Source organism: Peromyscus maniculatus, chromosome 22 (genome assembly GCF_049852395.1).
Source record: "Peromyscus maniculatus bairdii isolate BWxNUB_F1_BW_parent chromosome 22, HU_Pman_BW_mat_3.1, whole genome shotgun sequence".
Lineage (NCBI taxonomy): Eukaryota > Metazoa > Chordata > Mammalia > Rodentia > Cricetidae > Peromyscus > Peromyscus maniculatus.
Genome location: NC_134873.1, coordinates 49,855,466 through 49,880,995, shown reverse-complemented (window position 1 = coordinate 49,880,995; position 25,530 = coordinate 49,855,466).

The following is a 25,530-nucleotide window of genomic DNA, read 5'->3' as shown; positions in this document are numbered from 1 at the left end:
TCCCCCTACCCCTTACAGACAGCTGATGAAGACAGGTAAACCTAGAGAGAATGTATCGAAGAAGGAGGAGGAAGAGGAGGAGGAGAGGAAGAGGGGATGAAGAGTAGGAGGGGAAAGGAAGTAAATTAATAATTCTAATTATTACCTGTGTGGCAGGAAAATGCATTATAATAAAATACAATGTTTCCATGGATGACAAAGAAGAAAATTCAGACACAGAGGTCCTCTGGAGCTGATATGAGGCCTCTATCCTGATGCAGCGTTCTGTGGAGTTCGGGAACCAGGCAAGACTCTGAGTCTCCCAGGGCAGTCAATCCTAGCATCAGTCTATGATCAGTATCCCAAATACTTCCAGCAGGGATGGTGGGGAAGGATTTGGTTAGGACTGACCTGAATCCATACATTGTCATATAGTAGAAGCCAGAGATTCAAATGTCTACAGACAGCAGGCGCAGCACACACAAGCCTCAAGCAACTGGCAATGGGACATCACAGAGGGAGGGCCTTCCACGCCAGCAGAGAACAAAGTTTTGAATGCTTTCAACCCTGTTTCTGCTCTCCTCTCCAACTAAGCATTGGTGGCCTCGTCCTGAATTAAAATGACTCTAAGTTATTAGTGGTGTCAGGGTAAGAAGCCGTCTTTAGATGGACAAAAAAAGAAGCTTCTCAAAAATATATAAACTGAAGTGATTTACTCACTACATACCACTTTCCATTAAACAAGAATGAAATTTTAAAGCAAACTTCATTTTGCTAGTATTTATAGCGAGAAGATAGGATTATGTGGTGCCAAGTTCATATTTACCATGGCTGGCCTTTAAACCAAAATGTACGTTTAGAACTGCATTCGCAAATGCCAACAGTAGGTAGGACAACCATGTGGAATAAAAAGGAAGGACATGGGATTGGCAGATGGCAAAGAAATTGTGAGGCATGCATGCCTATGGGCATTCAAACATGGCATTTTAGTCTTGAGTCCTCTGGCCAGCAGGAAAGTACACACAACTTCTACCATATGCAGACAGCTTCTGTATCATCTAAAGAAATGGAGCTTGTTTCTCTTTCATGAAGCAAGTGAAGATTATTGTATAAAATACTGACAAGACTGTTCCATGGTATGGTTAAAGAGAAAGCTTTTAGTATAGCCATGGGGGAGAGGACAGCCTGGGGCATCTGAATGAGTCCAGGGCAGAGAGAGAGTAGAGTAGACTGAATGAACATGACCAGCATACTGGACCTGGCCAGGAGAGAAGAAGGGGCAGAGTAGACAGGAAGGAGAGAGAGAGAGAGAGAGAGAGAGAGAGAGAGAGAGAGAGAGAGAGAGAGAGAGAGAGGTGGAGAGCAAAAGATGAAGACAAAGAAAGTACAGGCGAAAGAAAGCATGAAAGAGAAGGCGCATGCCCGAAATAGCAGGGTTATAAAAGTGAGTAGCTGGGGAAGGGGGAGCCTCTCCAGGGAGCTGGAGAAGTTGAGAGTGGGGGGTGGTGAGAAGAGCCAGGGTGCCAGCATTGACTCTGAAATGTGCAACAGGTACTTGTGATACTGTAAGGGAGCCTGAAGGCCAGCATGCATGTGGCATGCCAATAGTCTCCACAAGCAGCCACGTGTCCCTTCTGCCAGTGGTAAGGGAACCGGCTCCTTTGGTAGAGGGGAACCGGCTTCGCCAGATCCCGAGGAATGCTGGCTTTTGTCTGACCACCAGAATTTGGGGAAATGGAGTTTCCTGTGGGCCTGACAATTATCACCTGTAAATTAGGATCTCTGTGTGTGGCACAGTGTTCATTGAGTATGTACTTCAAGGACAAAGAACAACACAGCTCTCTCTGCCCTTTGAAGGACCCTTGCTTGGGCATTGATGAGATGGCCATTGAAGATGCCATGGTTACCAGTTCCTTTTTTTTTTCTCTCTTAAAAAGGACCTGAAACATATCCCTTCATTTCTCTTCATAAAGGGTAACCAGTGTGTAATGGTTTGAATGATAATGTCCATGATAGGCTCATGCATTTCCATATTTAGTCCCCAATTGGTGGCACTATTTGGGAGGTTTAGAAGGTGTGGCCTCGTTGGGGGAAGCACATCACTGGAGGCAGGCTTTGAGGATTTAAAGACTTCCATTAACTCTCTCTGCTTTCTGCTTGTGGCTCATGCCCCAAATCAACTAGCTCTTCTATAAGTTGCCTTGGTCGTGGTTTTTTTTATCACAGCAACAGAAAAGTAACTAAGACACCAAATTAGAGGATCAAGAAAAGAACATGCAAGGGCATGCTGTGGAGGGGAAATAAATAGATGTAGGGAGCCATGGGCTTCTTCTGTTAGCTCTGCATCTTGAAGACCCTCCCCAGTTTTAAAATGTTGAGTTGTTGGATAGCCTATCACTTCAGTCGAATACTATTTCACCTGCTTAGCTCTTCAAGTTCGTTTTCATTCTTTGAAACTCAGGAGACCGGAGAAGAGCAAGTTGTGCTTGACTTAGTCTTCTGTCTGAGCCCTATGGAGGAAGCCTCTGTAGCCAGGATTCCTCAGCACAGTTTGATGCAGTCTCCACGACTCCCTTGGGCTTCCCCACCATGGAGGCTACCTTCTCTCACCACCTTTGGGTGTTGTGTTTACCGAACAGACTCTGGGGTGAGGGAGACTTCAGTTACATCACTGGACAGCAGCTGGCCCCATCTGGGGGAAGACTCATGCATAATTCCAAGAGCATGAGTGAGACTTCCTTTGCGGTCATAGTGACTCCATTTTAGCTTTATCTCAGAGAGAGGAAATCAACATTATCAGACCTGAGGCCTATTAGGAGGAGGTGAACACATTGTACTTGAGATAAACGTGGATGTGTTTCCCATATGTTTTCTTTTTCTCACTAAGCTGGGTTATTTAGTTTTCTGCCTCAATATGTGCAGTTTCAGAATTATCGAAGTCCTGTAATTAGACCTCCTACTCTCCCAGCTTCAAGATCACAGTGATTCATCCTGCTGCTTCCAGGATATGTCATCTGGGTTCTCGGTAAGCAGCTGACTGCTGCAGACACTCCACCTGCTGCTCAAGGCATGACATGACCGTGAAGCCACCAAAGAGCTCAGGCCTAATGGCGCTGTCTTCCTCACCAAGCCAAAGCCAAACCTAAGAGGGTCAGACAAGTCACTTAAAAATAAATGGTAGGCACGATCTGTTCTGGGAAAGCAAGCGTGGGGTGAGGGATGGCAGACAGAGGGCAGGGAGAGCTGCGGCCAGATGCCACTTACATTTGCGTGTATTTTTAAATACTGCCTAGTGTGTTCATCCTACTTGGCATGTGTTTAGTGTCCTTCACGCCTCTCCCCAGCCCCAGAGCAGAGGATGAAAACAATATCTGGAATAGAAGTAAAAACAAGAGGAACAGCAGCCCCTGACAATCAAAAGGGGGACTTGAAAGTCTTTGCAGGAAGATGAGGAGGGCTGCAAGAGAGACCAGAGGGCAGATGATGAGTAGAAGGTACATGCAAAGGAGGAGGAGGAGGAAAAAGGAGGAAATCTAGTGGACCGTGGACTACAATGTGTTCTGAATGAACATTTTCACAATGACTTATCTTGATTTTTAAATTCCTCTATGTCATGCTTTTAGATAAGCTAAAAAGCAAAAGAAGGAAAGAGAGTTGCCTCTCATCAACTTCTTACACCCCAATAAACATTAGTGGGAGATTTCTCATACAGGATATTAGTAATTCCCTTGCAGTGCAGTTTTGATCAAGTTGTGTATTGATATATTGTGTACCCTAATAAATTTGCCTGAGGACCAGAGGACAGAGCCAGCCACTAGATTAGACATAGAGGTCAGGCAGTGGTGACACACACCCTTAATCCCAGCACTTGAGATCTCAGGCCTTTGCTTGGGAAGCACACACACGCCTTTAATCCCAGGAAGTAATATGGCAGGGCAGAGAAAGGTATATAAGGCATGAGGAAACAGGAACTCACTCTTTAGGCTGAGGATCTTGTAGAGGTAGGAACTAGTGGTCAGCTGTTCTGCTTCTCTGATCTTTCAGTTTTCACCCTGATATCTGGCTCTGGGTTTTTTATTAAAAGACCATCTAAGATTCAAATAACAAAGTTGATTTCTTTTCTTTTTTAAAAAAATATTTATTTATTCTTATTTTTTATGTATATTGATATTTTGCCTGTATGAGGGTAGCAGATATTGGAGTTACAGACAGTTGTGAGCTGCCATGTGGGTGGTAGGGATTGAACCTGGGTCCTCTGGAAGAACAGTCAGTGCTCTTAACCACTGAGCCATCTCTCCAGCCCCAAAGTTGATTTCTTTATTCTTGAGAATTTCATCCAGGAATGTGATAAAATGTGATTGGAATGCATTGGGAGGAGTTTGGTGACAATTTTAACCATGTCAGCAATGATCAGTACAGAATGAGCTGCTGAGGTTGCATGAAGAGCATGCCAGCCTTCCACAAGAAATGGGCAGAAGCGAAACAGTTCCTCTCACCTCCCCTGGAAGATAAAATTGGAAGGACTGTGAGGGATGAAGCAATAGAAAAACGCTCCTGAAGCATGACCAAGACTTTTGAATGCCATTAAGTCAAAACCAGACATGATTTTTGTTTTGTTTTGTTTTGTTTTGTTTACCTCAAAGTAAATGCCAAGCCCAAGAAAATAGAACTGGTAACCAGTGAGAAAGAGTGGGCATAAGTAAAATCTTAAAGAAATTATGAGCAAGAGTCCAAAACCACTGGGCAAGAATAGACTTTGACCGTGTCAGCATCATTGTCCTGAAGATGAACAACGTCCACGAGCATTCAGAGTGCAACATCCCCCTTCCTTACTGTGTGAAAACAGCAGAGCAGACATGTGAGTGTTCTAGACCAGTCCTGCGGTTTCCTGTGCCAGAGATCTTGCAAAGAACACAGGACAAAATATGAAAAAAAGCCAGGGTGGCAGGCATCAAGACCAAATTCAGAGAGCAAGAGCAGGTGCAGATACAGACCGTCCCTATCCAATGCCAAGCACCACAAAGGACATCTGGACTAACTCTCACCTGAGCCACATGCTCAATGGACAGCCCAGGACTTCCTTCATAAAATCCCAAAATTTGAACCAAAAGTTTTAGTGTCTCCCAACACACACACACACACACACACACACACACACACACGCACGCACGCACGCACGCACGCACGCACGCACACATGCATGCACACATGCACACGCACCATTATTTCCCTAAGGCATGTGGAAGCTTCTGACTGAATTAGAGGTAAGTTCAAATCCCAAAGGCATGTGCTAAAGGCCTATGACTTGAGTCTTTATTTCCTTTTTTATTTACTTCTTCTACACCTTCCAAGGAAATCCAATTTTCTGTAATTATGTGATTATTTCACTCTTGCCTCCGAGTTCACCTGGCATACATCCCACCTTAGAATAGCATCTATCCTGGCCCCTCCCCACCCATCAATTCCCTGCCTGCCCCATCCACTGTTGAGGGGGCCTTTGACTGTTTTTAAGAAGCTAGAAAGTCCATGTTCATTGCTCTTGCCTATCAGAAAAGAAATGGTTAATCTTCTAGGATTTTCTCTGCCTATAAACATGCAAATTCTAGGAGTTCCAGTTTTATTAATATGGTCCTTGAATCATATGGAAGCAAACGCAGTTCACTGTGGTAATGAGATTGGCAGGATCATTCTTTAATTGACTTAGAAGCTCTCCAGAGAATGAGATCTTGATCTAAATGTGTTGCATATGCCAGAATAAATAAGTTATTGCAACACCGTAATTTAACAAGAAATGGGTTTTGGCCTTCAATCATGTCCTGGCGTAGAACATCCAAATCCTTGTGATTTCCTGGGAAAGAGTGGTGCTAGGTGTATTTCTTTTTCACTCTATAATCTTTATCTTCATATCCTGTGATAGGATTCTTAATCCCTTAGAGTTTCCTGGGTGCTGGGAGTTTCTTTGATGAGATCCTTGTTGATAGGAATTTCTTTGATGAGCTACTAGGTGGTGGGAGTTTATTTAATGGGCTCCTGGGGATGGTTTCTTTTGTGGGCTCCTGGATGGGCACTGGTCACAAGATCAAGCAATGGATAAAAATGTGGAGCTTTCATCTGCCACCCCCATCATTCAAGAAGGATAGAGAACAGAAATCAAATGATTGAATAGCCATTCCTAGATGGTAATGCTTCCATAAAAATCCCTGAATGAGATTTAGACAACTTCCAGTTGAGGGAGGACATCAACATGCTGAGCACAGTTCATTCCAGCTTCGAGGACCCTTCTAAACCCTGCCTCCCTATCTTTTCATTTGGCCATTTACCCTTGTGCAAGTCAGCAGTAGAAATAAACTGTTTCCCCAGGTTCTGGGATCTGTCCTAGCAAATAACTAAACCTAAGGAAGAACCTGTGGGCACCTGCTTTCTAGTTTGTCAGTCAGAGGCATGTGTGAAAACCTAGGCTTGGAATAGGGCCTGAGGAGGGGACAGTCTTGAAGTGCTAATCCCTTAACCTATGGAGTCTTTGCATCAGAAACACAATAAATTGTAGGATGCCCAGCTTGTGGAGAACTGGTCAAGTATGCTTTGCAGAAAGGGAAGAACCCATACATCTAGTAGCAGAAATGGAAAGTTCCAAAAGTACTGAGAGGGATGAATATAGAAAGAAAAACAGTTTGATTTTACTCCAAAGGTATCAATACTGTTAACAATGAAGATATAGGAAATGGGGATGGGGATGTGGAGAAACTGAAACCTTATTTTATGTTGGCTTACACACATACATAAACAGAGACATTCACATGCATGCATATATACATACTACATGCACACACACAGGTACACAAACATGCAAACATACACACATATACACACACTGACATACATGCCCACATGGACACATGCACACATACATTAAGACACACATACACAATGCACACTTACACACAGACACAGACACACATACGCACACAATCACATGCACACATGCACACACAGAGACACACAGATACACAAAAGAGAACTACCTTATGTGGTGGTTTGAATTGAAATGGTCCTCATGAAACATTCTCATATGTTTGAATACTTGATCCATAGTAGGTAGAATTGTTTGGGAAGGATTAGGAGGTGTGGCCTTGTTGGAGGAGGTGTGTCACTAGGGATGGGCTTTGAGGTTTCAAAAGCCATGCCAGTCTTCTGAAGCCTGCAGCTTTCCATTGTACCATGGTGGACCCAAATCCTCTGGAACCATAAGCCCCAAATTAACCCTTTTTTCTATGAGTTGCCTTGGTCATGGTGTTTCATCACAGCAATCCCACTACTGGGTGTATATGCAATCTAAAGTAAGGTCTCAAATCAGTATTTTACTCAAGTTCACACCCAAGAAATGCAAACAAACCAGGTGTCCATCCATCAATAAGTGAATCAATAAATAAAATATGTGTATGCATAGAGTAGAGTATCATTCGGCCTTCAAGAAGTAAATTCTTTCACAAGCCACAGTGTGAATTGACCTTAAGGACATTATGCTAAGTGATGTAAATAGTCACAAAAAGACAAATACTACAGCATTCTCAAGGAGGCAAATTCACAAAACGTGAAGCTGAAAGGTAGTAACTAGGAGCTGAGAGTGGGGGAGGCCAAACACCAGGATAGCTCAATGTCTTGGTTTTCTTCTAAGTCTCTACATGTTTTATAAAAGTAGGAACGATGTTAGAGATTCATGGCTTATTGCTGTTTCAAGTTTGCTACAGGAGGGAGTAATACTTTAGAAATTGCAGAACTAACTTCTGAGTCGCCACAGTACACAGCACGAGACTATCCCCTAAGGGCTCAGACAGCCTCAGGATCTCTCTCTCCCTCTAATAAGCCACCAAAAGAAGCACTAGCTGTGTGGAAAACATTACATTAAAAATTCAAATCCCACTACTACTCCCTGGCTGTGTGTTTCTGAGAATGCTGAGCTCTCTGAGACTTGGTTTTTCTCATCCATGAAATGGGGATGATAATACGTCCTCCAGGATTCTAGGTCAGTCCTTGTTTCCTTGGGGGAGACTGGTTTAGTCTGAATCTTAATACTCACTAACAGTAGGTCCTGACTGTGTAAACTGATGACATGCCCATTCCACGGTATGGTTAAGGGGAAGGTTTGATTGTAGATATGAGAGAGAGGACAACCAGAGGCATCTGGAAGAGTCCAGAGCAGAGAGAGAAAGTAGTAGATGGAACATGGCCACCAGACTGGGCCTGGCCAGGAGGGAAGCAGGATCAGAGTAGAGAGGAAGAGAGGGAGAACGGAGAGGAGGAAGAGGGGAGCAGAGAGGAGGACAAAAGAAAGACCATAAGTGAATCATCAGGGTTATAAAGAGGACAAGTAGCTGAGGGGAGTTAAGGGTAAGGGAATAGGTAAGGACAGCGAGGATGCTGGCATGGACTCGAAAATGTGTTACAGGTTCTTGTGATACTGAGGGAGCCCAGAGGCCAGCATGCACCTATGCTAATGGATGTACCTACAGACAGATAGCTGTTTGTCCCTTCTGCCAATGATAAAAGGAAATGGCTCTATATAAGTCAAGGTTCTCTATAGAAACAGAACTTATGGACTGAATCTCTCAATCAATAGAGATAGATGATAGATAGATAAATGATAGATAGATGATAGATAGATAGATAGATAGATAGATAGATAGATAGATAGATAGACAAGATAGATAGATAGATAGATAGATAGATAGATAGATAGATAGATAGATAGATAGATAGAGACAAGATAGATAGATAGATAGATAGATAGATAGATAGATAGATAGATAGATAGATAGATAGATAGATAAAGCAAATTTATTAGAATGCCTTGCAGGCTAATCCAACAGTTACTGGCTATAAATGGAAAGTTCAAGAATCCAGAAGTTGTTCAGTCCATGAGGCTGGATGTCTCAACTGGTCCAGAGTCTCCTGAAGATGTAGGCACTAATGCCAGTGAAGGAATGGACTTTGCTAGCAAGACTAGAACAAGCAGGCAAAGAGTACAAGTGTCCTTCTTCCATGTCCTGATACAGGTTCCAGCAGAAGGTGTGGCCCAGGTTAAAGGAGCGTCTACCTACCTCAAGATCATCATGATCAGGATTAGAAATAGATCTTCCTATTTCAAAATTAAGCAAAAATAAATAAATAAATAAATAAAATAAAATAAATAAATAAAAACCTTCACAGGTGTACCCTCCATTTTCAGATTTAGTTAATTCCAGATGTAGTCAAGTTGACAACCCAGACTAGCCATCACAGGCTCCTTTTGATAGAGGGGAACCAGCTTCTTAATTTTCTGGGGAATGCTGGCTTTTGTCTAACCTCCAAATTTTGGGGAAATGAAGTTTCCTTTAGACCTGACACTGACCAGAAAGTTCATCCACATAAAATGTCAAAACATCCTGTCTTCTTCACAGCATGAGAGCAGGATGAGACGAGGCAAAGTGTGCTGTCCAGAGCCTGATCTGTGGTAACCACCCAGTTTTGGTTTCTGTTTCCATGTAGTCCATTATCAACTAAGGAAAGCATTCAGCTGAGGGGTGCTATGAAGGCCACAGGTCTGATTCTCACACCCTATAACTCTCAGCCCCAAATTAAGATGCATTTGTAATTATGATGTGAGAGAAGCTCTGGGAGAATGGACTGTCAGAGAGAGTGTGGACAGAGTGATCAGGAGAGAACACAGGAAAAGGCTTCAGTGCTGGCCTTGGATGGACATGGACAGGACTCAGAAAAAAATGCAGAGTGACTTGAAGTCACATATCCCCAGCCCTCCACCAACACCAGCTAAGGTCTTGATACCAGCACAGGTAGTACATACAGCCCAGAGCCTAACCCTTCCTCCTTCACCACGCTGATTTCCCAAGGATTCTTCTACTATCCCTATTTTTAAAATAGGATATAGAAAATAGACTTTAAACAGGAATTAATTCATATTAAAAAGAAAAGACCATCGGATAATTAACAGTCCCATGGTTATAAGTATTTTTGTGGGACTTTTTTGGGGGGATTTTGCTTTCCTAATATATGGTCCTCCATTGCATCCCAACCCTAAGTGAGCCCACAGGCTTTGCGGGGAAACAAGAGATTTCTGCTTTGATCTCGGTGCCATCCCTTTATTCCAGATGTCTGCAGAGATTCTGGTAATGGGAGCACTGAGCCTCTCAGGAAAGTGGTAAATACAAAAGACAGCCCATGGTCTGGTACCTGGACTTTAGGTGACCTTGGGAGATTTATTTTCATTTTGAGTTTTTCTTCCTATAGTGGAGATAGATTCATCACCTATCCCTCACCCTTGACCACAGCCAAAGCTCATTAATGTTTATGTGCATCTCAGTGAGGCTCTGAAACCTTTAAAGAAAGAAAAGCAATCTGAAGCTTCCTGACGCTGGCTGACACTTATGATCCTGCAGGGACTTACTGGTCACCCAGGGCAGTGACTATTCTGAGGAACCAGCTCACTATAAACCATGTTAACCACCCAGGGTGATAGCTTGTCTGCCCTCGGCCATATTAATCTATTTTCCATCGATGCCGGCTTGCTTTCCAGCAATTTTCTTCTTGTGATCTGTTTCTCGTTTTGTGTCATAAAAGACCTTGAGTGATACCAGATGTAATTAAAGTTGCCAAAAGAAAGATTCACCAGAAAGTATTAAGTGGCTTGTTCCAGAGATACAGTTACCGTGAAACTGGAAAAGCAGTGTGGGAAGAATGAGGAGAGGTTCAGCATCACTCTGGGGGAAAGTGGGTGGCCAGAACAGTAACCTCCCTCCCTTCCCAGCCTCTTTTAGTATCCTCAGTAGCCCCCATTGATGTGCTCCCTAGATACCAGGACTGGGGCCATGAGCTTTATTGGCACCCCTGACGGTTTAGAACAGTGATTCTCAACCTTCCTAATGCTGGGACCCTTTAATATATTTCCTCATGGTGTGTTGACCCCCAACCATAAAACCCTTTCTGTTGCTACTTCATGACTGTAATTTTGTTACTGTTATGAATCGTTATGTGAATATCTGATCTGTGACTCCCAAAGGGGTCATGAGCCACAGGTTGAAAACAGCTGGTTCAGAGGCTATAAGACATAGCTAACAAGATACAGTTTAGGAAACAGCTCTCGACACAGAGATTTGTCTGATGTCACACAGCTAGGATGTCACAGAGCTGCCATTTAAGAACAGCACAGCCTGACTCAAAATTTCTGGTTATCTCTCTCACATGCCCTGATCCTACAAATGGTCCCTTGGAGATCCCTGACTGTTCCGGAAATGGGAGAAGAAAGAAGAAATCAAGATGACTGGAGCAAGTGTGCATCTCCTAGGTATAAAATGTTACAGCATTTACAAGACAAAATGGACTATGAGAGCATTATCACCCTGACTCAACATCCATCTCTACAGGGAAGATAGACTAGCAGGTGACAGGCCCAGAGTCTGTCCATACTTTGTCACTGAAGAGCCACAAATGACAATTTCCTCAGGCTGCTCTAAGATTCTTCACTGTAAAATTGGGCTGAAACTACCTACTTGGGAAAGTTATTTGGAGATTGACTCAACACACACAACTCAGCTCTAAATGGTAAACACTCAGAAATACTAAGACACCCCCCCCAACCTCTTCTTCACCCCGCTAATTCTCCTCTCCTTTTATCATTCACTATTTTGCAGAATGAGCCAACTACACAAACTAACTAAAACTCAACACAAACTAACACAGCATCCTCAGTTCAACAAAAGGTTAAACCTCGCCAAGGCCCAGGTGTCTCTTCCAACCAATGGCTTCTTAATCTACTGAAAAGAAAACAAAACTCCGCCTCAGCCAGCCTGGCCCCCTTAGGCTCTGCATTCTAGTCAAATCCCACTGGCATGTGGAAAACAAAGTGTACTTGACAATATGCTTTCAAATGTGACTTCCTTCCGTCTTCCCTATAGCACAGCTCCCAGGGGGGGGGGGGAACCTTCACACCTCATAAACATCACTTATTTTATTAGAATTCAGTTCAAGCTAGTGTTTTTCTGTCCCCCAAAGTCTGACTCTTGTAGGTTGTCACCTTCAGAATTCTAAATGAGAGCAGGGCTGCAGTAACAAGCATACTGTAAACCTTATCACTTAAGGCGTTATGGTATGGCTTGGCTCACTTGACAAAGATGAAGCCTTCTAAAATAGCGAATGCGAGGCAGTAGTTGAGATCAAATGTTTTGAATTACTTTATGGAGAAAGCAGAAGCCATTTCCCAATTCATGTTGAATTGGAATTCATTTCACTTTGGCATCTTTATATTGTTTTGAAATTCCTAACTATTGCTCACCAAATAAATGCCTCTTACACGGTTCCCCTCCTAACCAGGTACAATTGAATGGTATCCCATTGATGTCTAGAGAGGATTCTGGCTTCTGGAGGGCAAGATGGCAAATAACTCAGTTTGTCTCCTGCCTCAGAGTCTTGTACATAATGCTCAATACATCCAGAGTCTGAAATAGCAGATTACATGGGCCAGACAATACAGCCCTGGCTGTTAAGCTAAGTTGATTGATTGCCAGCATCTTTATAGTAAGCATGATACTTTAGGCAGGAAAGTATCTGTATGTATGATTCCTTGAAAATTCATACATGGTAATTAAATCGAATGTTCTATGGAATAAACAATTAATAGATGACCTGTAAAAAGAAGCTTGGGGTCCTACTTTAGCTCTTTTGTGAAAAGGGGTTAATTGATGCTGATTCTTGGAACTGAATGACGAAAGAGTTGTATATGAAAGAATCGTTTTCCTCACTGTGTTCAGGAGAGTGACCATCAGACAGTTACTATGGTACAGTCTGCTATTAGGAGGCCCTCAGGAAGGCCAGAGGAGTCTAGCCCTACTCTACAACAAAGCTCAAGAGACAGGCATTCTGGAACAACCCAGATTCCCCAGGGAATATCTGAGAATGGTGAGGAGAGCCACTGGGGAACAGTGCTTATTTCTACTTTTGGCAGAGGCTGGGCTAGCCTACCCTAGGGGAAATCTTCAACTGGACCCAATCAGAAAGGTCACATCTCTATTTCTTACAGTGCAGAAATAATTTTGCTAAGCCATTTTTACCAAAACATGATAGCCCTAACCCCTGGCAGACAAGTGTCTAGAATTCAGAGACTAGTGACAAACTCAAAGTCTTATGACAGCCCAAACTCTTGGAAAAAGTGGGGGGAAAGCAGTTCACATAGCAGTATCAACACACTCAAGGCAGGCTCCAACAAAAACAGCTCCCAGAAGTTCTTGAAGAAAAGAGGAATTAACTTTCTAGAACTGTCTTCTGAAGTCAAAACCTCACCTGATGACACAGGGCACTTGATGGGAGTGGGGCACCTGATGGGGGAGGGGTACCTAAAAGTTCAGACTACATGTTTCCTTTATCACAACTTCTTGAATTTAGAACAATCAGTGGCATTCCCCAAAGTGTAATAAACTAATCATAAAATTCTATGACTTTTCTTCAAGGTTTGATATGAATGCTGGTGTTCAGCTAGCCTGTATCAATAATCTCTTCCAATAATCTCTACATTTAGACGTGGAGAACACATAGGGAAACAAGATTAGGAATCAAGACGGTGTGGTGCCGTCAAAACTGCAAAGACTCAAAGTGATGGAAATAAAACAAAGAGAAACAGCTATAGAGGTGTCACTTTAAAAAACAACTCCTGGCCAGAGGACCAGGTCTGCTGAGAGACTGTGCTTCCTAGAAATGACAGGGGACCATCACTCACGATCCCACAACAACATGGCAGCTTAAACAGGACTTAGAGAAGGACAACACCAATCGCCCAGCCAACATGTTACTGGACTGGACATTGTTAATGTATATAATGGAGTTTTTATCTGAATCTGTCAAATGTTAATGGACTAGACATCATTAATGTAATTTTTGGCTGTATATATTGTATATACTTATTGGATAGTTTTTCTTGAATTAGTTATAAGCTTTCTTTAATTTTAGACAAAAAGAGAGGAAATGTGGTGGTATTGTATTCCCCAAAATATTGTGTACCTTAATAAACTAATCTCACAGGGCCCCACCCATGGCAAGAACTACAAACAAGTAAGGAAGGCTAAGAGTTAAGAAATAGTCTTCTCCAGGTGTGAGCTCCTTCATTGGTTATCCGATACCAAGTAGTTAGCCCTGAAGTCGTATAATACAAGCCACACTAAACAGAATAAAGCAGGTTGTATTTATGTACTTAGGCATATATGTGTATGTATGTGTGTATGTGTGTGTGTGTATGTGTGTGTGTACTATATATGTGTTACCAAGTGTGTGCATGTATTATATGCGTTTGATATATTATATATAACAATAGCAGTTAAAGCAAAGGAAGCCATGATTTCTACGGGGAGCATAGGCAGAGTACATGGGAGGGATTGAAGGAAAGAAAGAGAAGGGTGGGAAAATGATGTAATTATATTTTAACTTTTAAAATGTTAACAGTGAAGAAGAAAAGTCCTCATGGACTGAGGGGTTGACTCACTAAGTGAAGTGCTTGCTATTCAAGCATGGCCCGAAGTTCAATTCCCCAGAATGCATCTGGAAGCCAGGCATGGTGCCTGTCACTCCAAAGCTGAAGGGTACACACAGGCTGATCATGGGGGCTTTCTTGCCAGCCAGCCTAGCTGAGACAGCGAACTCCAGGTCCAATGAGACACGCTGCCTCAAAAAATAAGGTGGAGCCAGGCAGCGGTGGCACACACCTTTTATCCCAGCACTCGAGAGGCAGAGGCAGGAGGATCTCTGTGAGTTCGAGGCCAGCCTGGTCTACAGAGCGAGATCCAGGACAGGCACTAAAACGGCATAAAGAAACCCTGTCTTGAAAGAACCAAAAAACAAAAGAAAAATAATAATAAAAAAATAAGGGGATATGGTTAAGGAGAAACATGGTCATCTATTTCTGACCCATACCACACACACACACACACACACACACACACACACACACACACACACACACAGTCTTCTTCACTGAGAAGTACAGAGTTAGGGCATGTTTTGCTAATATGTTTGGCTGTGAGTTTTAAAGTGCAGGGATGACACACTATTTTCCAAATCACAAAAAAAAAACTAAAAAATATTAATGATTCTAGTATGTTAATTTGGGTTCTATTCTTCTTTTTCCCGTTCAAAGAACTTGAACATTAAAAGAGCTGAGAATAAAAAGAAAATATTGATTTTTAGCTATGCCCTGTGACTGGAAAACACACTAAATCTTGCCTTTATTGAAATGTGCTTATGCCATTCTTTTTAGGCAATCCCTGGATTAGGGCTGTAAGAAAAGATTTACTGTTGATTTTTTTTCTCCTCAACACAAACACTTTGTTGAGGGCTCTCAAAATCATATCAGATCCAAATAGCTTCCTGCCCTAAATTTCCTTTTATTTAGAATGTTTAAATACTTCAGCTTTAGTGGGGATATATGAGAGAAAATGGAAAATGTGACACTCCAGAGTTTGATGAAGGCTTGACATACAATCACGAGGGGTTCCACAGAGCAGAATGGGTTCTGTTGCCTCATGCATAGAATGAGCTAAGTACTAGTAGGAAACAAAGGCAGAGGAGTGTTGTTGTGAGGTATTGTAACACTGTGTGAAGATGTGTCATTGTGATTGGTTTAATAAAAAGTTGAACAGCCAATAGCTGGGCAGGAGAGGATAGGCGGGACTTCCGTAGAGAGAGAGGAAGAGGAGGAGGAATCTAAGCACATGCATTTCACCAGTGAAACTCTGAAGAAATCGGACATACAGTCCAGAGCAAAAGTAACCAAGCCATGTGGCAGAACATAGATTGTTGGAGATAGGTTAATTTAAGTTATAAGAGCCAGTGAGACAAGCCTGAGCTAAAGGCCAAGGTTTCATAATTAATAATATGTCTCCACATCATTATTTGTGAGCTGGTGGCTGATGAAAAAGCTTACTGCAGAGTATGGTCAGCCGGAAAGCATGGGGAAGGCACCATAGGGAGAAAGAAGAACAGACTTTAAGAGATAAAGAAGGTTATGACAGGCAGAGTGAAAGCAGGCATTTCATCATGCCAACTAAAATGTGTGAAGAATCTTGGCGGTAAATGTAAATTTGGATTCCTCATTCTAAAAGGAGAGGAGAGAAAGAAATTCCACCTTGGTGCCCAAGTCCTGACACAGTGAAATCCTGACCAAACTTCTTTGAGAAAAATGACTGAATAATTAAACACATACAGTACATCTCCTAAGGGAAAGCCAAGAGCTGGATGAACCAAAGGCAAAGAATTGCTCAGTATCTCCAAAAGTCAATGTCCTTAGCCATCCAAAGCAATGGATAAAATCTGAGAATGGTACTGTTATTGTTTGGCTTGCCTATCAGCATGATGGTTCATGTAAATATAACTGCCAATCATTTAAGTGTGCTTTCTGTACACCAGCCAATATGGTTACAAATGGTTACTTTGGTGAAGTCTACCCTACTTGAGTTAAAATACTGCTCAGCGGTGACCAGAGACAATCAAAGATATCAAATGACTAACAAGATATTATCTTATTGTGGCAGAATTATAAGACTATTGTCCAGATTATGAAACTCAATGATTTGGTTCCTATACATCTATGACACTGCACTAAATCTTAAAGACCATTTTCAAAGAACATTGGTAAATGGATTAGAACTATCCAGAGTGGGAAATGCAGGCAATGAGACTCTAAGTAAAACTAGTCAAGAGTGAGTGAGAGAACAACTCATATATCTATCAGCTGGTTGCTTTGCTTGGGGCTATTACATGTTTTATATATTTACCAACATATGCATCATTTATAAAGAGCTATCCTGATTTAAAAAAACAGCAGCAATATAACATTCTAGAGGTCAGAACCATAAGGGATAGGCAGAAATGTAGGATAATAATCTTGGATAAATGTAAGAAAAGTTGGTCAACTGAAGATAGCTATGTAACAGTAGAGTAGGTCTTGTCTGGCCATAGTGAGCTGTCATACAGTGTTCAGTTAGGAACCAAGTCACCATCTGTAAGGGCTGAAGATTAGTACTTTATGGCAGTGGTAAACCCTGGACTTCACATAACTCCATCCATGCGTTCATTTCCCAGGACTGGCTCCTCTCCCGAGAACCATTTGTTCACAAGAATTTAAACCTACTGAAAGTAAGACAAGCCAAGGGAATTTTTTTTTGAAGAACCTGGAGATGCCCCATTGAAGCCAAGGACAGCAACAACATTGGAAGGACCAGAAGCAGAGAGAGGATATCATCAGGGACAAGAATTCGTCTTTCTGTCTCTGTCTCATAACACCTCAGCAATTTAGCTAAGACCACGTGTTCCTTCTCAGTGTCTCTTCCTGAGGACCCCATTCATTTCATTCTGCTGCTCTTACACTCTGTTAGCTCTACTCTCCTATATTCTTTTCAGTTTTATGATTCAGTCCATGTGACATCCCATTATGAAGCCTCAACCTCTAGACCTCAAACGTCCTGTCAAAATGGTGAGAGAACGGCAAGCCATTGAGGCTCAGATGGCAATATGGAGAAGGGATTGAGCATAAGTCTTCATCATTTGTAACTTAATTTCACCTATGAAGGGATGTAGATTGTCAGGCAACTTGTTTAATCTTGATACCACAGTTTCTTCATCTATAAAATGAGAGGTGAAGTGTGCATGCATGTGTGTGTGACTGTATGTATTCAAATGTTCAAATAGTAACAGTGCTTCTCACATAAGAAGATCTCCCTTTGAACTTCAAAACAACTATGAATACTGGCCAAGTAGATGGTCTTCATTTCATACAATGACTCAGAATTACATGAAGTCTGCTGCTCTTACAGTTAATGGTTTAGCTGGACCTGCATCCAAACCTTCCCGAGTCCTTTCAAATATTCTTTCCACACAGCATGCTTCTCCTTTGGATCAACTTTGTCTTTTACTATGTTAGTAGACTCACAGAAGAATTTTTTCACAGCCTGACGAACAACTTACAGCTTCTCAAAAGTATTTTCTGGGCACAACACAGTGTTCTCAATAACTACGATAAATTAAACTTTTCTTTGAAAATAATTTCAAGGAATATTTTGGGCAGGAACAGGTTTGTAACTGTCACTTCCTTTCCCTGATGCACACTTCCTCTAACGCACATATGCTCCTCTCCCCCACTGCGCATGTACAAGTACATGCACAGACCATCTCTCTGTTACAGAGACCATTACCCTCCAAGAGTTCAGGATCCCCCTCATAACTAAAGAAAGCAACTCCCTGCAGTCACTGTGCCTAAGATATGCTTTGTCTACTAGGTAAAGTTGAGCATAGTCCGGAGGGTATGTGAGATGTGTTTCCAGAGGCATCTGTAGTCCACACTGAAATCTGATAAACAAAGGAAAAAGGAGGAATGGGAACAAAAGAGTGGCCCCTGTTGGTGAAGAACAGCAGGTCAAAGCATTTTGGTGCTTTTGACAACTGGAAAGAGACAAAATAATGGCATGGGAGCTACAGAGAGAAGGCCTGAGGTTAGGGGGCTGGAGCAACCGAAGGAAATGGGAGTTTGCTGAGGGACAGCTGGCTTCAAAGAGATCCTTGTTGTCAGGTCACTTGGAGAATCCGACCTGACTTAGAACACTTCTTCCTGAGGGAAGGAGATTGAATCTGAGGCCTGAAACCTGAAGGTTCAGGATTCTGATTTCATATGCAGCTTTGATTTATCTCCTTCATTTCTTCGTTCTCCTTTTCTCCCCTGGCTCTGTCTCTGAGGGGCTTTCACCCTAATACTATGAGGCAGCACTAGCTAGCCCATATGCTTCCAACTTCAAGTCTTAAAAAAAGGAGAATTTACTCCGTGGACAGCACATCTGGCTCTCCCAGCTCTGACTGGCCCTTCATCAGATGCCCGTTTTTTACCCACACCCTCTGACATTCAAGAACAGGCTGTTGAACTGGCCTCTGCCCATGTCTCATGTTCCATCTCTAAAATCAACACCACACCTGAAATACACAGAGCTGAGGAAGGCATAGATAGGTCTCTATGGCCTCAATTGGCCATGAGGACATATTTCTCATCTAAAAGGGAAGTAAATGCTCGAGGCAAGAATAACTGAGGCACACTCCATTGCCCATCTAAGCTTAGGTCTGACTTTCATCCTAGTTGACTTAGGGGGACTAATTCTAAATTCCCAGAACTCCAAGACAATAAAAGTAATATAACATAAATCTGGGAAATATGCAAACATGAATTAAAACATGACTCCAACTTTTACTTACAGTGTGGTCTAAAAACCAACCTTGGAGCAATTGGCTCCCAAATGGTGGCGCTGTTTTGGAAAGTTTTGGCATAGTTAGGAAGTGGAGCCTCATCAGAGGAAGTGGCACTCTAGGAACTAGCGGTGATGTTTTACCATCCAGTCTACTTCCTGTTTGTTTTCTGCTTCCTAACTGTTGACAGGATGTGATCAGTTGCTTCACACTCCTGATGCCATGACATCCTGCCATGATGGACTGTATTCCTTCTTAAAGTCATCCAAAATAAAACTTTTCATCCCTCAAGTTAGTTACTTCTTGTCAAGTATTGGGTTGTAGCAATGAGACAAGTAATATAAATAGCATTGTATAATATTAATAAGGTTTAAATAGCCCTGCTTCATTTAATAACTGATGCTTATTGATCCAATAATGATAATTCACTGTCAATGATGACAACAATGGCAATGCTTAGAGATACCAAAACAGTTGGTGGGATCCTGATTATTAAGCCATTTTCCCATGCTCAGTGGACTTACAGTTAATCTCTGAAGAACACACAGCAGCTACCCTGATGTATGTGCTCCTCCTCTGTAGGACCCACAACCTTTATTACTTTGACCTCAGATTAATTTCTTTAGCCTTACCATTTCTAAATGAATCTCAATATGCATTAGATACAGTCAAGGTCATCTTTCTTCCTCTCCCAAAGATTAAAGGTTTCAAATTGTTGTACCTTTAAAAGTCAGAATGTCACTACATTAAAAACTGCCAAATCCCTTGGGCACCTGGCCAGTCCTACCAAGCCCTGCTCATTTAAACAACTGCCCTTCACTTGCGCCACACTTGGTATACCCAGAACTTTAGGATTGTCCACAAAATGTCCTTTCTCTAAACAACCAAAGTATTCTGTTTATAATTCCTGTTTATTAATAGCAATGGTCAAATTGGAGCTGGGAGAGGTGGCTGGGCTGTTAAGAATACTTGGTGCTCTCATTTGGTGGTTCACAACTGCCTCTAACTCCATCTCCAGGGGATCCAATGGCCTGCTCTGGCTTCCGCAGGTGTACATACATACACACACACACACACACACACACACACACACACACACACACACACACAAATAAAAATGAAATAAATCATTTTTTAAAGTGTTCAAGTCCTTCTAGCGTCTGCCCAAGGCCAAGCAGAGTGGAGCTCCCCCTGGGATATGGACAACCCTGGCTATTTTTCTCCCCATTGAAAGTGCTGTCTGAACTCAAGCTTCTCAATGACCCTGGGAAGGACTTTCTCAGACCATTAGATGGGAGGCAATATTTCTCTGCACATTTTAATGGGTACGTATTTCTAATTCTTCCTATGTCCTTTCTTCGCCTTTCACTTAGGACTAGAAAATCCTCACAAGGCCTCGGAGCACCATTCATAATTCAGCTTGTCTCCATCGTATCTTATTCCACCCTAGAGAATAAATAATGGCTGATCACTGTCATTCTTTGGTACTGGGAAAATCCTCTGCAGAGGAGAAAAACCAGCGTCCTATAGTTCTGGTTATAGTCTGAAATATTCTTAGTCTATGCCTTTTAAAATATTAAAAACTGCTTTTAAAAATAACAAAGAACCAAGCTTCGATTCTATACTACTGCTTTTGTTGAACACTAGTTTTCTAACATCTACTACAGGTAGATTAGTCACCAGTAGACCATGGCACATTAATTACATTCTTTTACTTTTAATGTAGTTTGGGAGATGAGCGAGGATAAAGTAAACTGTATATTCCAAAATATAGACACTCAAGAAAACATCCAATCAGATGAGCAGGGGCACTTTGCTTTTTCATCACTGTCCTTAGCAGGGCTAAAGGCAGCACAGATAACAGTGAAAATAGAACCAAAATCAAGTGGGTTCCAGTGCAAGCTCATGCATTACCCAGAGGCATCTGAACTCAGCCCACACTACCCTCTCCTAGTAAAAAACTGACTGGTACATTTCCTTTTGTAGCAGGCACAACTTCCAGAAGGTACTAGGTAAACCAGTACTACTAAACATGCAGGCTTTTTTTCTTCAAAGGAAGAAAATGGTACCCATTCACCCGGAAGGTTGGAGTGGATGTTGTCTAGCAAGCTGGTGATCTTTTGTTTTGTTTTGGTTTGGTTTGGTTTGGTTTTTGGTTTTTTGAGACAGGGTTTTTCTGTGTAGCTTTGCGCCTTTACTGGAACTCGCTCTGTAGCCCAGGGGGGCCTCAAACTCACAGCGATCCGCCTGGCTCTGCCTCCCGAGTGCTGGGATTAAAGGCGTGCGCCACCACCACGCAGCCAAACCTGGTGATCTTTTGATAGGCCATGGAGCCAGGCATCATCAAATCCCTCAGAATTCTGAGCATTATCTCTCAATCAATAGAGCCCATCTTTATGCTTATTATAAATCCTTCCTCCCTAGCCCCTGACCTCGAGCACTGTTTCTCCGTCAATAGAACCCATTCTTCTGGTAAAGGTCAGAGGTGTTTTGCTATAGAGATGTACTCTGCAAGGGGATCTCCATGTAGACATCACTGGCTCGTGGAGACTTTCATCTAGGGTTGGACTGTGTTTACATGTGTAACGAAAGTAAAGCCCTTGACCAGACTCCAGAAATCTTTGCTCCAGTACCAGCTAAAGTTGTGCTGATCCAAGTTCCATTCTTAACCTCACCTGGGTTATTTCCCTGATAGCTGTGACACTTCACACACACACACACACACACACACACACACACACACACACACTCACACACACACACTTTGTTCAGTTTTTCCGTTTAAAGTCACAAGTAGAGACATCTAAGATTCTCTTCCAACGGAGAAAAGTAAATGTTCTGGGTTAAGAATGCCAGAAGAACAGAGCATCTTTCTAAATTGCTTTAAGAAATGAGATTTCTCAGGTAAAATCGGGCTAGCCTATAGATTTGACAGCAAATAGTGCCACCCTTCAGCCACAGCTGGTTTCCTTAGAAGATAATCAGTTTTTATCTCTCAATCTTGATACCAATAAAATCTCCTTTGAAATCAAATCTAAGTTTATGAGCTTTTTTATCTCTTTCTCCCAACCTTTATGCTTTCAAAGACAAATGGGCAGGCTTCAGTTTTTTAGCCTTTGAGTTCCTCCTAAGTTCAGGCTCACCATCCTCGTACAGAACTCCTTAAGAGCAGAATGCTTGCTGCAGAGGAAGGAGACTGAAGTTCTGAGAAACTAAACAAGGCTTACCACACGCCAAGCACACCTACCTTGATGCCCAGCTAAGAGAGCAAGAGCCGGGCGAGGCAAGCAGATGGTGGCCAGTCAAGAAATGTACCTTCCTCCCCATGCTCTCCCCATGTGCAGCTGGCTTCTTGGCCAGGTTCTTAAGTGAAAGCAGTGAACGAAACAATCCCTTCCAGAGCTTACGGGTAAGATGACCTGCCATTACAATGCAACATGATCCACACCACGGTGAGTGTGCTAGAGAGAATTCCCTTTCCCACCCTCAATACAGGCTCTGTGTGTGTGTGTGCACCATGGGCAGTTACACAGACTCTCATACCTAGGTTAGAGCTCTGTTGTCTTTGTATTGAATGTCTTCATTCTTTAACAAGAGGTTTTACCTTTATACTGTTTCCAGCCCTGAAAGCTATTGAGACAGCTGGATTACACCTGTCATCCAGAAGCTAGCACCTTTTTCCTCTCAGAGCTGGTCCATCATCTAAGCACCGTTTCTGAAGCAGGTTCTGGTGATTCAGCCAGCCTCCTCTGTCACCTTAATGCATTCTTTATTCCGGGGGCTCCTCATGCCCTGAACTAGCAACAAAATGATGCTAGGGGCCTTGACTCTTTGCCTCTTAGCAAGCACCAAGGGTACAATTTTGCATCTCAGCGATCCTTAGATAGTCACTAAAGTGAGCCTGGGGGTGGAGGGGAACATGCCTTTAATCCCAGCAATCGGCAGGCAGAGCCAGGCAGAGCCAGATGGATCTCTGTGAGTTCGAGGCCAGCCTGGTCTACAAAGCGAGTTCCAGGAAAGACACAAAGCTACATAGAGAAACCCTGTCTCAAAAAAAAAAAAAAAAAAAAGTCACTAAAGTGAAACAAGTATAATAATAAGAATGTCCTAGCTACCTTCAAAGCGAATGGCAGACCACTTACACTCTAGGTCACCCATTCTGTGACTCAGCATGGAGCAATAAGGAAACCTCCACCTGCCATGCTTCACAGTGAAGCAGGAAAGAACAGCAGAAGCTTTTTGAGTAGCTAGGCTTTCTGCGACCCAACAGAGCCGGTGGCATTCAGACCTCTGGGTCCTCAATGTCGCAAAGAAGAAAACTCTTGAAATACATTGGAAGAGGGTAAGACTCCACGAAGAACCAGATGAAAGCAAGCCAGGTCCAGTCAGAAGAAAGGGCCTTCTCCCTGTGAGTTCTGGGATCATCTCATTCTCACCATGAAAGACGCATCCTGCTGTTACAAGCGATTTGAAGAAGGAGCAGGTGGTAAGAGGAAAACTGCACTGAGACCACGTGACTGGGAACCCCAAATTCAGACTTCCTGACCCCAGACCCTCTGCTCATGACCTCTGTGTCGCACATCCTCCATGACCACCATCCACTGCAGTGCCCCGCATGGTCCTCCTGAAGACCCCTCCACTCTGTGAAGAACCAACAGCCATCAATAGAAACAGAAATAGAAACCTTGTCTTCCAGTCCCCCCCTGCCAACAGTTTCGGGACCCCAGTGTAAATGACCAAGTGATGGGGGACAAGGAGGTGTCTGCATGGTCTGCATGGTGGGATGAGGCATGGGATCGGGAAAGGAACAGCCCCCTCTTTCTAGAGAGCTGTCCTGCTCCCCCGTGGGCATCTGCAAGCTGGAGAAGCTTGGGAGGAACTGGGCAGAGACTGGATTCTGTGAGTGACTGAATCCAAGAGGGAAGGATTCCGCGGCATCTGCGATAACCAGAATCCATGGAGAAAGGAAGACTGCTGAATTTAGAACCCAGAGTTTAATAAAGTCTCTACGCTGACCACCTAAAAAAATGTTACAGTTGGAAAAAAAAAAACCAGAAAAGATTATTCTTCAAGCCGTTGGAAGCTAGATTGCTTTATCTTTGATAGAGTATCAACAAACACTTGGCCCCAAGAGACCCTGAGATTTATTTAAGTTGCAGAGAGAACAAATCAGCACTTTGTACCATTTCCATTCCTTTGGAGACAACCCTCTGGTGTGATTCATCCTCTCCCTGAGCTCTACCCTAGCTGAAACTCCAGTAAATATTAGACACTTTTTTCCTAGTCAAGAGAAATAGACCAGAAATTAGACATTCGAGTTCTTTTAAAAACACCCCAGGAGAAAAAGCAAAATGTAGTATAAGATAATCACCCACCTTGGGATCATAAAATAAGCCATATACATACAGGATTGGATGTGTTTCTTCCACCATGTTAAAAAAAAAAAAAAGAAAGAAAGAAAGCTGGATAATGGGGGCCCAGCAGAGATCAAGGGTTTCCTATTAGGTATCTGTATTCCAGATGAATGCTTTACTCCTGGAGGACTCTGGGAGCATGTGTGTTCTGAGATAATTAGTCATTCTTTGATGGACTGTTTTACCAACTTTTTACTTAGTGAAATCTTGGGTAAAGAGTCCATTAAATTCTATCTGTCTTCTGGGATTTACTTCCCGCTCTGTAGAGTGCAGTCATGAAATTGGGGCAGTCACAAAAATCTCAGGAGGTAGAATTAAGGGAGCTATTTCACCTTGGCAGGGGATAATTCACCCAGTAAACAATCCAGGAAAACAGGCTAAAAAGTCAAAAATAAAAATCTCCGTGTCACCTCAACCCCCCGGTAGCTATCAAGATTTACCTTTATTGACAAAGTGGGGTTTTTTTTTTCAGTAGTTAGCCAAGAATATTCCCTGAAATAAGAGATCGGCTCCAGAGCAGAAGGGGAAGGTCAAGGAAGGGACATTTTATCTTCCAATGGCAGCCAGCACAAGGCCACTCTTCAGAAATCCAATTTCCAAGTAGAGGAAGGACTCCAGAAATGTCTACCTGGGCGTTCCTTTCAGAAGGCTGCAAGTCACCTGTTACCATATTGTACTCAAGAGCCTAAAGGACAGACTGCGTCTCACTGCAAATTCTTCCTGCTTTCCTGGTGGCTTTCTTCTATTGGGGATCAATTGCCATGGCACTAGGTACATTCAATGTTCTACCATCACTGAAGTCCGAGATGTTTCTTACTACTCTAAAAAAAGGTCTTAGTATTAGGCATTCACTCCTCATTTTTCCCCGCCCCCTGGT